General features: G+C 36.7%; 1 protein-coding gene across 3 annotated transcripts in view; it reads right to left on the bottom strand.

The window, feature by feature from the left end:
* The window catches only part of lpp (LIM domain containing preferred translocation partner in lipoma), a 239,944-nt gene that overhangs the window by 213,175 nt on the left and 10,721 nt on the right, over nucleotides 1–16,048 (bottom strand). The window contains exon 1 of one of the 3 annotated variants that reach the window (XM_079841469.1): nucleotides 7,708–7,795. The exons of the other annotated variants lie outside the window; for them this stretch is intronic. The gene's annotated coding sequence lies outside the window, so the exon portion shown is untranslated. Of the gene's footprint in view, nucleotides 1–7,707; nucleotides 7,796–16,048 lie in introns of those variants that run through there. 3 annotated transcript variants of the gene reach the window in all.

Here is a 16,048-nt window from a genome sequence, read left to right on the forward strand (position 1 = left end):
TCAGTGTGTCATAAAATAAATATTACACATTTCTTGTAATATAAGAACCAAACAACAAGACCATTCATTCAGGGAGGTTCCACTCTTCTTTAAAAACAAGTCCCCTGGCCTTTTAAAAGGAAGGTTAGCAATCCAATGTGCCGTTTAATGGAAGCACTTGTTATTGCCCTCAGACTAATTAAAAAAAACAATTCAAGTGTTAACCATCAGCTAACAAGATGAGTCATCACACATTTCTGGGCATGAATGAATAAAACAAAAGTTAAGTAAGACTTTGGTAGTTGAGATAAAACAAAGCGATGATTTGTGAAAAATAAAATGTTTTGACAGATGCTAAGTGCTCCAGCTGCTGCTTGCACTGGCTCTAAACTGAATTAAGACAAGACAACTTTGCCTGAAGCCAACCAGCGCTGGATATGAAGACCCTTCAGTACTGCTGAGCGAAAAGTAATGAGATTATCACACCGTTCTATCATTAAAGTCGAGTATATCGCACCTCACGGCTATGGAAAATCCCATTAAGGTCTACCTTTCGCTGCCACAGCTATGGTATGGTACCAGAGGAATGTGAAGGTGTAAAAAGAAAGCAAGAATCTAAACTGTTGCTGTACTAGTGGTCAAGAATAAAGGAGGCAGGATGCTGTGTGCTTACATTAAAAACATTCTTATAAAACTGAGCAAAAGAACAGGTAGGCCTAGATTTACCAACTGAAGGTAAAAATCCAGAAGGTTAAGGCTGGGGTGTTCAATATTGCTCCTAGGGGGCCACTGTCCAGCAGAGTTTAGCTTCAGACCCACTTAAAAGCATCTGAACCAGCTAATCAAGAGGTGTGTTCAAAATCGCCCCCTATGCCCTTAAATAGGGCACTATTTGAAGGGACAGCCATTTGTAGTGGTGTCCAAAACCATAGGATGTTACAGAGTGCACTCATTCAAACTCATAATGCACCGCAATAACGAATGTATAACCAATGTAGACTCAGCGGCTAGAGAATACTCATAATGCACTATGACGGTCGCGCAGAATGAATTTCCGTGTCTCACGAGAAGTTGGCGCCCGCCGGTGAATCATCCATCCATCCATTCTCCAAACAGCTGGTCCAATGTGGGTACAGCGTAATATCATACAGGTATAAGGCCATGTGTCCACCAAAGCATTTTTTTCACGAGGATGGCTGGCATATTCAATTGTTTTCAATGGGAGCGCTGCGTTTTTCACACTCAAGCGCTGAGCGAGTATTTCACGCTTTTTTGAGTAAAATGCAGCGCTCATCACTGTCACTTTTCACCCGGCCGTCAAATCACAGCGGAGGAGGGGCGGGACAAATACAACACCGACCAACCACCACATTCTGATTATACAAGGTCAACAGATGAAAACAAGCAGCATAATAACAGAACAAAATTATTTAAAACAAGAGCCAGACCAAAAACTTTACATTGTATCTGCATTTTTATATGGAATCAATACAGAAATAAACTATCTGTGAAATTAGATATTAGTAACACTTCCATGGATACTCCGTATCATAAGCAAAAGAGTCTTAACTGAAAAAAACGCTGCGCTGCCAAATTGCTCTTGAGTGCCCACAGCTAAACGTTTTCAGCAGAGCGCCTAGGGCTGGGTATTGTTCAAAATCTTTAAATCCGGTGCCAATTTCCATACCTCAGTTTCGTTACCGGTTCCTAACGATACTTTTTCCGATACCATATGTTTTAAAATCCATTTCATCATAGGGCTGTAGCGATTTGACCAAAAATAAAAACCTTGATTAATTGAACATTTTACCTCGATTACGATTAATGAACGATTATTTTGCTTTTTTTTATTTTTTTGCTTTCCATTTTTTTCCCCTCATAAGGTTTTTGAGTAAGTTCCTGAAAAGGTTTTTACTGTAAATATTTTCTACTATTAAAGGTGAAATTTTTTCTTTCTTATGAAAAAGTGCATTTCTTTGTGATTTTAAAATACTTGAAGGAAATGGTTCACTTTCAGCAGATTTCTGCTTGTTGTCAGATACAGATAAATTAGCACAGTAGGCCTTCATTACATTTATTTGAATGCATTAATGAGAGAGTGATTGTGTGTGTGAATTACTCATACCGTCTCTATTAATTATGAAGCTGTGGTTTGTACTTACTTCAAAGGTATTAAAATATATGCCTATAACGGTTGGGTTTCTAAGCTACTTTAGTGACTTTACTTTAGTCACAGGACAGCGTTAACACTGCTTTTCTGCGCTGCTCTCTGCACGCGATCTTAACGTGATGTGCGAGCTTCTGTCTGAGTGTTCGTTTGTCACAATATATCCTATCAGGCATTAGTTCAACACACATCTGATGGTCTAAATACACATCTGATGGTCTAAAATCGCTCCAAAGTTCAAACTGGCAGGCCTTAAAACACATATAAATGACAAAGCTTTGTGAGGATACAGGTGAAAGAGGTCTGCCTTCAGGGCGCGCGCGCGTTGTCAGAGACGCGACACGGCTCGGCTCTTTGGGTCACAGAAAAAAGCTGAGCACTAAACGGACACGTTTTCCGTATTGTTGTTTTTGAATAGTGCACAATCGCTTTAAATGTTCAAGCTTTTAAACGCATTTACTTGACAAACTTTATGAGGACGAAAGTGAAAGCGATCTGGCTTCGGGGCTTGCGCGCGCCGTCTGTGTGTGTGTGTGTGTGTGTGTGTGTGTGTGTCGCAGCGTGTAGGCTATAAGAAAAACGGCAATTAATTTATCCGTATAAACTGTGTAAAACATGCAGTTACTATAGTGATTCTGCGCATCTATAAACAAAGATAACTGCTCTTGCATCTCTCTGTGTGCCTGCAAACTGCACTTGATGTGACTGACGGGGCGGAGTCACGTGACTAAAACCGAAATAACCGACATGGGAAAAATACGTCGGTTAGAGGTTCTGAATTTCGGTCTCGATTATTTTTCGATTAATTGTACAGCCCTATTTCAACATCAACAAAAATACATTAAACACAAAACTTTTATTTTTCACTCACTCAGGGTAACATTATTATTAAAACTGGTTGTGCTTTTTGTAAGGGTGCTCCGATCAGGATTTTTGGACCCGATCACTGATACCTATCTATTTGAAGCCTTCTTTTTATCATGTAGAATTATTTATAGGGAATTTTACAGACATTCATTCAGGGCCTGAATTTTATTTCTGACAATGGGGGAATCCCCCCCTTAGGTGACTCTTGTCATATAAATGTATATAATTATCTCACCTAAATATTTGATAATGCAGTGCATTTTTGTTTTTAAAGACAAATTTTCAGGTAGGTCTAACATTAGTATTGAGGTAAGAAATACTAAAGAAATTTAATAAGGAATCAAATGTAGATTAATATTGGTCTTCCCTGAATACATTTAATTAGATTAATCCTTACACTTAAGGTTGCAAAAGTTAGTCATTCAAGAGCAGTGAGTGTCATAAAGGTTAATCAAACAACTCAAGACAAAGAGAAACTCAGAGACAGCAGTTTATTCGACTGCTGTCACTTTAAGAGCGAACACGGATACGTTTATATGCCGCTGCACAAATGTTAACGTTCACTCGCGAGTCACGACGGTAATTTATGCTGCCTTCACGTGCTCTCGGAATTATCGTAAATACGAGTTTCCTAGGTAAAAATTGCACATGAACGCCCTGACATTTTGAAACTCGAATGTAATGACCTCGTAATCACGACTTCAAAGTCGGAATTATCAAATTTCCATTAGCACGTGAAGGCAGCATAAGTACATACATTTGTGTGTATTTGACCATTTCAGCGCAATTTGTACTCGCAAGCTTTTTGTGAGATGGCCTATGTGTGTGTGTGTGTGCGTGTGCGTGTGCGTGTGTGTGTGCGTGTGTGTGTGTGTGTGTGTGTTTGTGTGTGTGTGTGTGTGTGTGGGTGGACTGGTAATCCCTATGTTATGGGGACAAAATGTCCCCACAAAGATGGCAATATCCGAAAATGCAGTTGGTGATGGGTAGGTTTAGGGGCAGGGGCATTGTAGGGGGATAGAATATACGGTATGTACGGTATAAAAACCATTACGCCTATGGAAAGTCCCCATAAAACATGAAAACCCAACATGAGTGTGTCTGCGTGTGTGTGTGTGTGTGTGTGTGTGTGTGTGTGTGTGTGGAGCGGTTTGAACACTGGCAAGACTTAAAGCTACACTGTGTGATATTTTCCCCCATCTAGTGGTGAAAAGGTATATGACCATCCAGTGAATTTTAGTTTCTGTTCCTCTCAATTCCGATTTCGTTTCAACTCCTACGGTGGCCGATTTAGTCCAAGATTAACATGGCTTCCAGTTCGACCTCGTCCACATTCGACACGGTGCCTGTGGGATATTCTGTGCGCAGTGGGATGGTTGGAACTCAACTGGCCTAATTATTCGGCTAGAAAGAACTGCAGCTAATCCAGAGTGAACTTTGATGATAGTAATGTTTATTCAGTCATCCAATTGCAAGGCATAAACAGGTTTGTGGGATATGTACAAAAATGTGGTTTCTGTGAGAGAACAAATAAGGATGGTAAATATACATACACAGTTAAGAACTGTATAACTATACTTATAAGTTACATTTGTATAATGTAACCGTAAACCAGAGCTTATTGTACCATATATAGGCGCTAAATGCAGCTGCATTAAAAGGAGCGGAGCTGCCGCTGCTGCTGCGAACACTGTTTTGTACAGTGCCATCGAGTATTAAAACCAGTTAAAACGCGAAAGGCGAAGCTTGAATTTACGGGTATGTCCCTCTTTGGCTAATGTACTTTCAAGATGGAGGGGCAACATGGCGACCACCGTTAGATCCCATTACCTTATGTATTTTCAATGGCATATTATAAACTTACGAGAATACTTTATTACTTGAAAGAAGTAAATATACATTAATGAGCACATATATTTTTGAAAGAACTAAGTGTTTTTAGCTAAGAATAGACTAAAAAAGTTACACAGTGTAGCTTTAAAAATAAATGCAAATGATAAACTTTAGTGACGATGCGACACTGCCCGATTGTGCAAGTGGCAAATCCTGTGTCAACTGTACAGCTCGATTTTAGTGCAGATGCGATGTGAAGCCATTTGAGCATTTTGAGAGGGAAAGTGATTCACTCGCGTTGTTTGTGAACTTGTGTCTCACAGAAAGTTTTCCTTTTGCGCCTTTGGTTGCAATACTCTTATTGTCGCATATGTTGCACTTTGCTGACTCGGCATGTAGCCACACTTTAGACCTCTTTGGCATTGTAAAACGACGTGGTAGAACACATGAGAAAAAATAACTACACTTGTGTTGTGCGACTGCGAGTATCTTCAGAAATCCTCCCCGTCATATGGTGATGGACAGCCAATCGCCGGTGATTTAGGTCCTTACATGCAAGTACACAGATACAGCCGCTTGGCTTTTGGAACCGAAACTTGGCACAGAAAGATAAATCATTTTTCGATACTCATAGTATCGGAGTTTTTCGTTCGATACCATAAAAGTATCGCCGTTCGGTGCCCAGCCCTAAGAGCGCCTAGCGTTTTCAGCTGGATAAAAACGGTTTGGTGGACACGCGGCCAAAATTCCTTTTTAATTTATTATTAAATTGTTTAATTAAGGTTTATACATGATAGTTTCCATGACAGAGTTCAAGATAAAACATCATTAGGAGCTGCATGTTTGCAAATTATTATTAAACAGCAAGCACAAACTATGTAAAAGTGGTGCCCCTTCAGGCAAGTTGGAGTTAAACTCTGCAGGACAGTGGCCATTCCAGGAGCGAATTTGGACATCTCTGGGTTAAGGTTTAAGAGAACTGGTTAGACTCCACAGATATGAAGAATTCCAAATAAGTTGACAGTGAGCTATGCTTCGTTTGTATTCACAAATACTTTAACCAAACAAAGATAACCTAACATTTTGGCGCACAACATTCTCCTCCCTGAATAGAAACTGATCCAACACCTCTTGATAACCAAGAGAAAAGATTAGACAGATCTGGTCTCTGATACCTGCTTAATGTTCAAGGAGAAAAATGCAGTTCTCAAGGAAGGAATTACAGTATAATCATATGCGTCATCGCTTCACTAAACATGCAGCACAGTATGATAGGCATGAGGGAGATGAGACATTCAACTCAGAAAAGCTCTGTCTGTGCATAATAACTGTACTTCATTTAAATTTGTGGTTCTAAAAACACTGAATGTATGTGCCTGGCTAATGGTCCCCGGGAAGTTTGAGACCCCTATAGAATCGTGGCCTATATAGAATGTGGTTAGATAAACACAATGTCCTGCCTGTACAAATGCATTCCTTCTTAATGTAAATGAAAATAAAATGTAAATAAAACCTGCAACCATGTAGTTTTCCTTTAAAGGCAGTATAGCTCAACATACTTGTCAGTAGTTCTTCACATCATGACTAACACATTCCACAAATATATATCTCCTCAGCAAATATTTCCAAACAAAGACAAGAGCCACATAAGCATATAAAATGCAATGACAAGCAAAGCAAAGCCATCTCAGAGCACAATAAAGAGCACAACATCCAATAAAACCTAGACAGTTGCAGTGAAAGCAATTGCACATACACTACCGGTCACAAGTTTGAGAACATTGCGATTTTTTTAATGTTTTTAAAGAAGTCTCTTCTGCTCACCAAGGCTGCATTTATTTGATCCAAAATACAGCAAAAACAGTATTATTGTGAAATATTTTTACAATTTAAAATAACTCTTTTCTATTTGAATATATTTTAAAATGCAATTTATTTATGTGATTCATCACTACACCAGTCTTTAGAGTCACATGATCCTTCAGAAATCATTCTAATATGCCGATTTGCTGCTCAAGAAATTTATTATTATTGTCAATGTTGAAATCAGTTGTGTACAATTGTTTTTCAGGATTATTTATTGAATAGAAAGTTCAAAAGAACAGCATTTATCTAAAATATAAAGCTTTTGCAACATTATACTGTCACTTGATCATTAGAATGAATCCTTGCTGAATAAATGTAAAAGCAAACGAGAGCAAAAGAGTCTTCTTTAAAAACTTAAAAAAAATAGTACAGTTCTCAAACTTTTGACCGGTAGTGTATATGTAATGTTCTGCAAAGTATAAACTGTCCTTTCTATAAACTGTACAATTGTATATCAAATGTATAACTTTAAACAATTGTATGAATGACCAAATACACAGGTAATGCAAAAACGACACAAAAAACCTCTAGGAAAAAGTGAAGTGGATTCTACCAACAAATACACCCAAGAAAATAAAGGCCATTAGCAGCAGCCTCAACTGCTTGCTTTAAGATATACTTCCACTGTGCAAGGGTACAGCGATGTGCCACAGGATTGCAGCAATGTTAACATGTCCAAACAGCCGAAGAGAAGAGAAGAGAAGAGAAGAGAAGAGAAGAGAAGAGAAGAGAAGAGAAGAGAAGAGAAGAGAAGAGAAGAGAAGAGAAGAGAAGAGAAGAGAAGAGAAGAGAAGAGAAGAGAAGAGAAGAGAAGAGAAGAGAAGAGAAGAGAAGAGAAGAGAAGAGAAGAGAAGAGAAGAGAAGAGAAGAGAAGAGAAGAGAAGAGAAGAGAAGAGAAGAGAAGAGAAGAGAAGAGAAGAGAAGAGAAGAGAAGAGAAGAGAAGAGAAGAGAAGAGAAGAGAAGAGAAGAGAAGAGAAGAGAAGAGGATACTCACAGCATCCCGTGTGTGTATGGACTAGAGAGAAGCCCTCAGTGAGGAGGACCCACAGCCAGGCCCTTATACTGTTAAAATGACTCACAGTGCTTCTTCCTGCTGCACTGTGGAGTCATGAGGAGGTAAACATTTCCAAATATGGAAATAAAAATAGGCGAAAGATTGGGGGCAAAATTTGATTCGACTTGCTTTTTCGGGTCTGGAATGCCACTCTTTTTCACTGGCCAGAGTCACATAGAAGCCAAGTTTGTGGTTCGTACCATTTGCAGAATAACAATGATAATTGCTGTGAGTTATTTAAGAGGGGGGGCCGGCACACTCACAATGGCCTCCAAGAATAAGACAAACCACAGTATCTAAAAGTAGTCTCGAATGCCTACAGTGAGGACAACACAACTGAACCACAAGACCCTCAGACAGCACTATGCTGCAAACCCACACAAACGTCAACTCTAATACAGCCATTCGATGCAATACATACCACAACTACTAGAGTAATAATGAGTAAATAATGACTTCATCATCACTACATTAGTCGCACTGAAACGGAAGTAGCAAAAGATATTTTCTTCCATATACAATAGTGACGTACAATTGAGTGAAACAAATGAACGAAAAAGAAAAAAAAAGACGGTGACTTGGTCATTTGCTGACTGGATGTAGGCAGATCTGAAAACGAGCTTGCAGTCGGTTCTAAGAAAGGAGAGGGGCTAAGCAGACTAAATGATTGGAGAAGTCCAAAATACGTCACAAGGACCAGAAGATTAAGTTACGACGGCATTTTCATGAAAAATTACGATTTTTTTATGAATATGCATGGATGAATCATTCACAATAACACATTCACCAATAACATGCATTTGAAAAATGAATTGTCATGCTCACTTTAAGAGATACACAGAGTGACTTTCACTGAAATTTCCATCTCATCCATTTTAATTGTGAAATTACAATATATTCCAGGTCAATAATTGCATTACTTTCACAGTAATTTCACAGTAGGACTTCTCTTGTATCTAACTGCACTCTCAATAAAAAACAATATCATATTGTATTTCTACATTGCATATACTATGAAGGTAGCAAGCAAACAGTGTGGAATGAATAGAATATGCAGTGGAGTTTCTTGATTCTTGTTGGTTTTATCGGTGCTGCCGAACTTATTTTTGGTTCACTTTTAGCAGTTTGAGTTTATCTTTGATGTCTGTGCATAGGTGAAGCTTATAAGAAAAAAAAGTCTGTTGCAAGATGATGTCACACCTTTCACTTTTGTGAAAGATCAATGTACAAACAGTTATGAATTTGAAATAAGATATTGGTAAATCTTCATGCTAAAGTAACGCTAAAACGGAATGCTAAGAATAGCTTGACTCATTTAAAATCAGCCAATTAACTTGTTTTATATTCTAGCTTGTCATTGTTTTTTAACAAATGTTTTCATCTGTCACACTTCTGACTAGTTCACATATTTGAATATGAAAATACAAGGGCCAAGATCCCAAGCAAATGGAACACTGATCACCATTATGGAGGTCTGGATTCCTGCGGCTCTCCCACGGAACCCGATCAGTTTTCTTGCGGCATGGGAGTAAATTTCCAAATCAAAGACGGTAGCGGTCGGTAACTCTGGTGTACATTGGACGAACAATAGCCGTCCATGAGAGCGCCTTCAGAGAGAACATTCAGTCACTGTGGTCAGATTTTGGAGGAGAGACATTCGGTAATGAAACTGACGTCAGTCAGCGACATTTTATATATAACATTTTATATGTGTTATCCCAGTCGCTTTCTTTTTCTTTTTGAATTTTAAGCGGGAGCGAGAGGGTGCGGAACAGAACCTTGCGCAAACCTCTACTTTAAACAATTACAGTACTAAACAATATAATTTCTTACAGTGGCATGTTATTAACATTACCAGGTGAATTCACAGTAAAACAAGAGCAGTAAATCACTTTGATGTAAGCATCACTTTGCTGTTGATTAACAGTAATTTGTAAGAAAAGGACCCAGCATGCATTAATCTTTAATCCTGTACACTCTAAAAAAAAAAAAAAAGGTTCTATATGGCACCAAAAATGGTTCTTAATCGTAGGGGAACCTTTTTAAGTGCTATATAGCACCAATTTTGGTGCTTCAGTGGTCCTTCAGCGGTTCTTCAGCGGTTCTTTGACTAAGGTGCAATATAGCACCCCTAACTATGGTGTATATAGCACCAAAAGTGGTTCCTCTATGATTTCGACGAAGAACCATTTTTGGTGCCATATAGAACCTTTTTTTTTTAGGATGTACATTCCTGGTAATTCCTGTTTTTTTCCCCAATGTAATTGTCATGAAAATAGTCCCAATGCAAAAAGGTAAATAAATGAAATTACTTTTATTTATTAAAATTATCAAAATTAAACAACTGTATTATTGTTTGATAATTATTATTTTATGCATGTAAAATACATTTTGATTTTGTGGCAAAATATGAGCCTCCTTGTGAGATTCACCCAGATGTCCCCCTTTGGCCCCACTTTATATTAGGTGGCCTTAACTACTATGAACTTACATCAAAAAATAAGTACATGTAGTTACTGTGTTCAAATTGTATTGCAAAACACCTTTGCTGATATTGAGGTGGGATACGGGTAGGGTTAGGGACAGGTGTGGTGGTATGGGTAAGTTTAAGGGTAGGGTTAGGTGTAAGGGAAGTGTCAATAGTGTAATTACAAATGTAACTACAGAAATTAATTACAGATGTAATTACATGCAGGTATTTTTTAAAATGTAAGTACAATGTAAAAACATGTATGCACACAATAAGTGCATTGTATCAAATTATTAACTAAAATGTTAGTACATAGTAGTTAAGGCCACCTAATATAAAGTGGGTCCTCTCCTTTTGTGTTTGTGAGATGACGGTGAGTAAGAGACAAACTATCCCTTGTCAGCATGGAATCACTCCTTTGTTTTATCAGCACACTGAGCAAAGGGATGGAATGGTTGTCCTTCACTACTTCCATGTACAGAACATATCGCAGGGACTGACCAAATAAGGAAACTGGGGTGACGCTCTGGAGCTGGAGCACTTAGGTAGCATACTTCTATAGTTTTTCATAAAGCAAAAACAAGCAAAACACCCTATTGAGAACCTTCTGAGAACATTCTTCTGTGCCATGATAGCTTTCTGTGAGCAAGAGATCAACCTCCATCCAGGTCAATATTCACCCAAACGCATATTGGGACAAAATAAAAGCAAGCTGAAGTGCATATGAGTGCACATAATATATGACCAGTGAATGTCTAGATTGAATGCACAACCAAGGACTGACATAACGACAGCTAGAGCGCCTCAAGTGCTCCATCCAAATCAGCCAAGCGGTATTGCTACACTCAAAAGCCAAAAAACCATTGTGGTATGCATCTATTTCACATCAAAAGCCCATTATCCTGTGCAAAACGGTTTTTCATTTTATGACAGAGATCATTATTAGACTTGTGGATAAACCTGTATTCCGTGTAGTGCAATGATTATTATCATTATCAGCTTTTTGGGAGAAATACAGCATCCTGTTTAAAAGAGCAAAGTGTTTTCTGAGAATGTTGACTCGTTTTACACCTTCTGCTGATAAGCTGTAGCTGGGAGTTTGGTTAATAAGGAACAACAAGACAAGACCAGATCTGACAGCAATCAACACTTTAACAGATAATACTGGCTAATGCCCCACACAGGTCACAGGGGTCACTCATGTGCAGATATTTCCAGCCATATACCATCGCTGTGACAAAGCCACAAAAAACGAGGTTACATACATAGATGAATAAACAGCATGTTTTCCTCAAATCGTGAAATTAATCTCAAGTAAAGAGCAGAGCTCCGTGATATCACAATCAGAAAGATTGTGCAAATGTAATTAAAACATATTCAAGCCCTGAATGTCTAATCTTTTGCAGACAAGAGCATTGTTTATAAAACAGGCGTCTTTAGAAATTCACAACAAAGCAAATGATGGTTAGTAGAGGCAGAGAAGGCTAATATTTCATTATTACTAAGGAGAAAAAAGGTTCCTGTGCATTTCGTCAGGGTTTCACTTAGCAGAGTTAAAATAGCCCTTTCATGCCTGAAACCACAGAGGGGATTGTAGAAGTAATAATAACCCATTTACAGGGGGGTTAAACGGTGTCAGAGAGAGTGACTTCAGGTGATTAAAGATGCCTAATTAACTCTGGCCCTGCACTCCCTCAGAGGAGAGCTGGCCGGCTCAACCCACTACTGAGCACATAACTGTGGGGACTTATTTTTGCATACATTTTTGTGATGTATCCCTGTCTAAAATGTGATGGGATTCCATGCTGATACAATATGGGAACAGATACTTCAGGCAACATGTGGTCTTTTGAGATTATCAGCATTGTCCATTAGTCATGCCTGCTTGGTCAACTAACGGAAGCCTAAACTTCAGAGTGCAGATATCCTGTTTCTAAAAATATATCATTTAATTGTTTTATACAAAATTACATAAATGTAATGTATTACATATATGTAAAATAACTTAAATATGAATGAAAGAATGAATGAAAGAATGAATGAATGAACAAACAGGGTTTCTGCAGGTTTAATGAAGGTACATTTAAGGGAACATAACACGTCAATATGTTCTCTAAATGTAAATGTCTAGGAAGCACACAATGAGTTGTATTAACAATAATTAAATACAATTTCCAACAGATCTCCATAACTTTTTAACTTATTTTACAAAAAAATAGCTTAAAGTCTGGTGAAATCTTGTGAAAAGGATTTTATAATTAAAAGAACAACACATATCGGCCAATCAGTTCATACAAATCAACTTAAATCAAATTTTCATACCCATCGACAGATATTTGTTCTTAAACATAAACTCACTTAATTTTGTTCAATTTCTCAGAAAACAAGACTCAATTTCTTCATTTTGCATCTCAAGTAAATGTATCTTGATTTAAGGATGTTTAGATATTTGAACTGGAAAACAAAAATCCTAGATATGCAGTTCATACAATTCAATTTTGCAATTCAGCTTAGGTCCCTATGAATTAATTTCCATTAATTAATTTTTTGTTTTATGGTTTATTCGGTTTTATTTTTTCTAATTAATTTAAATCAAGAAACAATATATATATATATATATATATATATATATATATATATATATATATATATATATATATATATATATATATATATATATATATATTGCACATAACGTTAATTCTACTCATTCCCGCAGATTTCGCGCTCGCATCTGAAGCGCACACACACATACCGTAAAGCCGCCTCTGACATACAAGGGCAAAAATTAGCTCCTTCTTCCAGCTTATTAATGGTCAACACAAAAAAATATCTCAATGTCCATCTTGGTGAGTATTAACGTAAACACAGTTGTAAACAGTTCAGGAAGATTGTGTAGCAGGAACAATGTTTGGGATCCATGCGTGTGTCAGGTCTTAAAGGGACAGCAGTTGTTTATTATTCAAACAACAGAAAGACAAACAATCACTTACTGCTGCTCTTGACTGATTAACTTGTGTAACTCTTATGGATTCATCTGTATTTAATTTTTTACAATGAAGATTATCCAATGTTATTTTAATTCCGTTTATTTACCTGAATACTGTTAGACCTACCTGAAAAAAGAAAGCAGTCTATTTCATTTGTATCTTTATTCTATTGTATTTATTTGTGCTATTTTTAGTCATTTGTTTATTTGTTCTTATTTTATTACTGTTTACTCGTCTTTCAATTTGAAATCAAGCTTCCTTGTGCTGTATGTAAGCTATTGCAACACAATTAGTTAGCAAATATTTGTGAGATCATTGTAATGGTAATTGAGCAATGTTTATATATGAGAAAAACCTTAAAAGCTTTATCATATAAAGTGATCTCTTCAGAAGAAAATTTTAATTGCCTAGACTTTCAATAGACTGACAAAAAAATAAATGATATTAAAAATATCTATTTGACAGTATATGCAGCATTTTTTTCCCGTGGTATCGAAAATGGTATCGAATATCGCTACTTTTTTAGGTATCGTATCGAAGTTAGAAATTCCAGTATCGTGACAACATTATATTGAATAGAAGACTTTCTGCTCCAATTTAAGACATTTTTAAGGCCTTAAATTGTGGAAGATCAAATTAAGATTTAAGACTTTTTTTTAAGATCCACAGAAACCCTGAATAAATAAATTAAAAATATATATATATTTTGCTCCGTTTTATATGGACTTTTCGTATACAAAATTACATAAATGTAATATTCCACATATGTAAAATAAATAAATAAATAAATTTTATTCCGCTCCTTTTTATATCGTTTTTTTTTTTTGCCCCAGTAACAAAAAAACTAAATATTTTGTTAAAGTAAATCAATCAAATTAAATCAATAAAAAAATTATAAAATGCATGTTATCATTATTTCTTGATGCATATCAGATTTATGCCCTCTAGATCAGCCATAGAAAGACTTACATTACTTGATGACTAATACAACATCTCGATAATTTTTCGCATGCATCCAGAAAATAAATCTGAGATGGATGAATCACAACTGCCTGAAGATCATCACTCCGAAAATTGTGCTAACAAACTCTGCTTTTAATAGTTCAACAGCTTGGGATGTCTGAGGCTCCAACTACAAAGAAAAGCACACTACGAAGAAAAGAGAACCTGGCCTGAAATGCAAATAATAATAAAAAATCATATTTTTGTCTAAATATCCTTAAGACAAAATTCACATGGGAAGCAAATTTATCTAGTTAAGAATTTTTTTAAATGTTTAATGAAAACCAAGAACAAACTACTGATTGCAAATTAGACAAATTATTTTTGTATTCTGAAAGTCTGTAATATGGTGTCATTATCTTGCAGCACTTTAAGAGCTAATCATAGCAGGTCAGAGAGCTTTGCACACCGCTTTAACACATACACTCAACCAAGTGTAGAAAAACACTTCTCTCTCTGTTATTACGGATGTGCAGAAGGATGTGAATATTTATAAAATCAAGTCAGTGGGTTGTCAGAACAACTATAGTTGATCTAATAGTTCTTAACTGGAAGCCCTGTATAATTACACTTATTTTGGAGTCACCTGACACCGATTACACTTGAAAACAAGCCATATTATAAGTTACAGTGAAATAATGTAAATTGACATTCCCAGATTTCCAAGAATATAAATGATTCATTCATCTTATGTTGTTAAATTAATGTTTATTGCGTTAAATTAGTGCAGTGTGTTACAATGGGGGTGTTTTGTGTTTATGACACTGCGTTGATCTTCTATATATTAATTAGTATATATCTCAGCTTGTGGAAAAGCTGCTTGTGATGAGCTTTAATTCAGCATGCGTCGCGTCACCTCACCTGTGTTTTTTGGTTGTTGTCAACGTATTATAAAAGGTACAAAACATATCAGTAGGTAGGTATATTAACATTATCAGTTAAAGAAATCTGAAAAAAAAAAAGTACTGTAAATTTCAGCTAAATCCATATTGTTGCTACCTTAAAGTGAAGTTTTGGCAACAACAGCTGCTGTTTCTTTTACCATAACCTTACCATAATTTTTTGTATTTTCAGTAGGGATGTACCGATGTATCGGGCAACAATCTGTATCGCCCGATAAAAGCAATTATTTTCACCATCCGCCAACTGTTTAAAAAAGCAGCCGATGAGCAGTCAGTTATATCCTGTCAATCAAAAGGGGGTGGACTGCAACTCATACTGTGTGAGAAGAAAATGTGTGTTGTATTGAATTTAGGGAAAGATCATAACGAATAAACAGTTTAAAAAAATAGTGACGTTAATGCAGGCTCTATTTTACCCTATTACTCACCAGTAGTTCAAGTCAGGGTTGAAGCAGGCCCGCTTCCCTACACCAAACATTATTTGTAGCGCTTCTCGCATCAAATAATCACATAGAGCTTTGTGTTTTGTTACTTCTGATAAGAAACAAAATCTAAACTTTCAAACTTTTAATGCTTTCACTTGTCACGAGACACATCACTGTAGCGCCTCAGTTCAAGCAACAGCTCAGACTGCGAGTCTTTTCTTTCACTTTAATACAAGTTATAGCACGAAAAAAGGGGCCGACTCTGAGTATTTGTCCCCTAAACCAGGAAGCCGCAATGAAAAGTAGTAAGGATCACAGGTGACGATGTTTGTTTTTTATTACACTTCACCAAACCCACATAAATAATCAAAGAATTATTTAAAAGATTGAGACATTAGAAAAAAATATACATGGATATGAGAACATATACACTATATTGCCAAAAGTATTGGGACACCCCTCCAAATCATTGAATACAGGTGTTCCAATCAC

Source organism: Gobio gobio, assembly GCF_949357685.1.
Source record: "Gobio gobio genome assembly, chromosome: 17".
Taxonomy (NCBI): Eukaryota; Metazoa; Chordata; class Actinopteri; order Cypriniformes; family Gobionidae; genus Gobio; species Gobio gobio.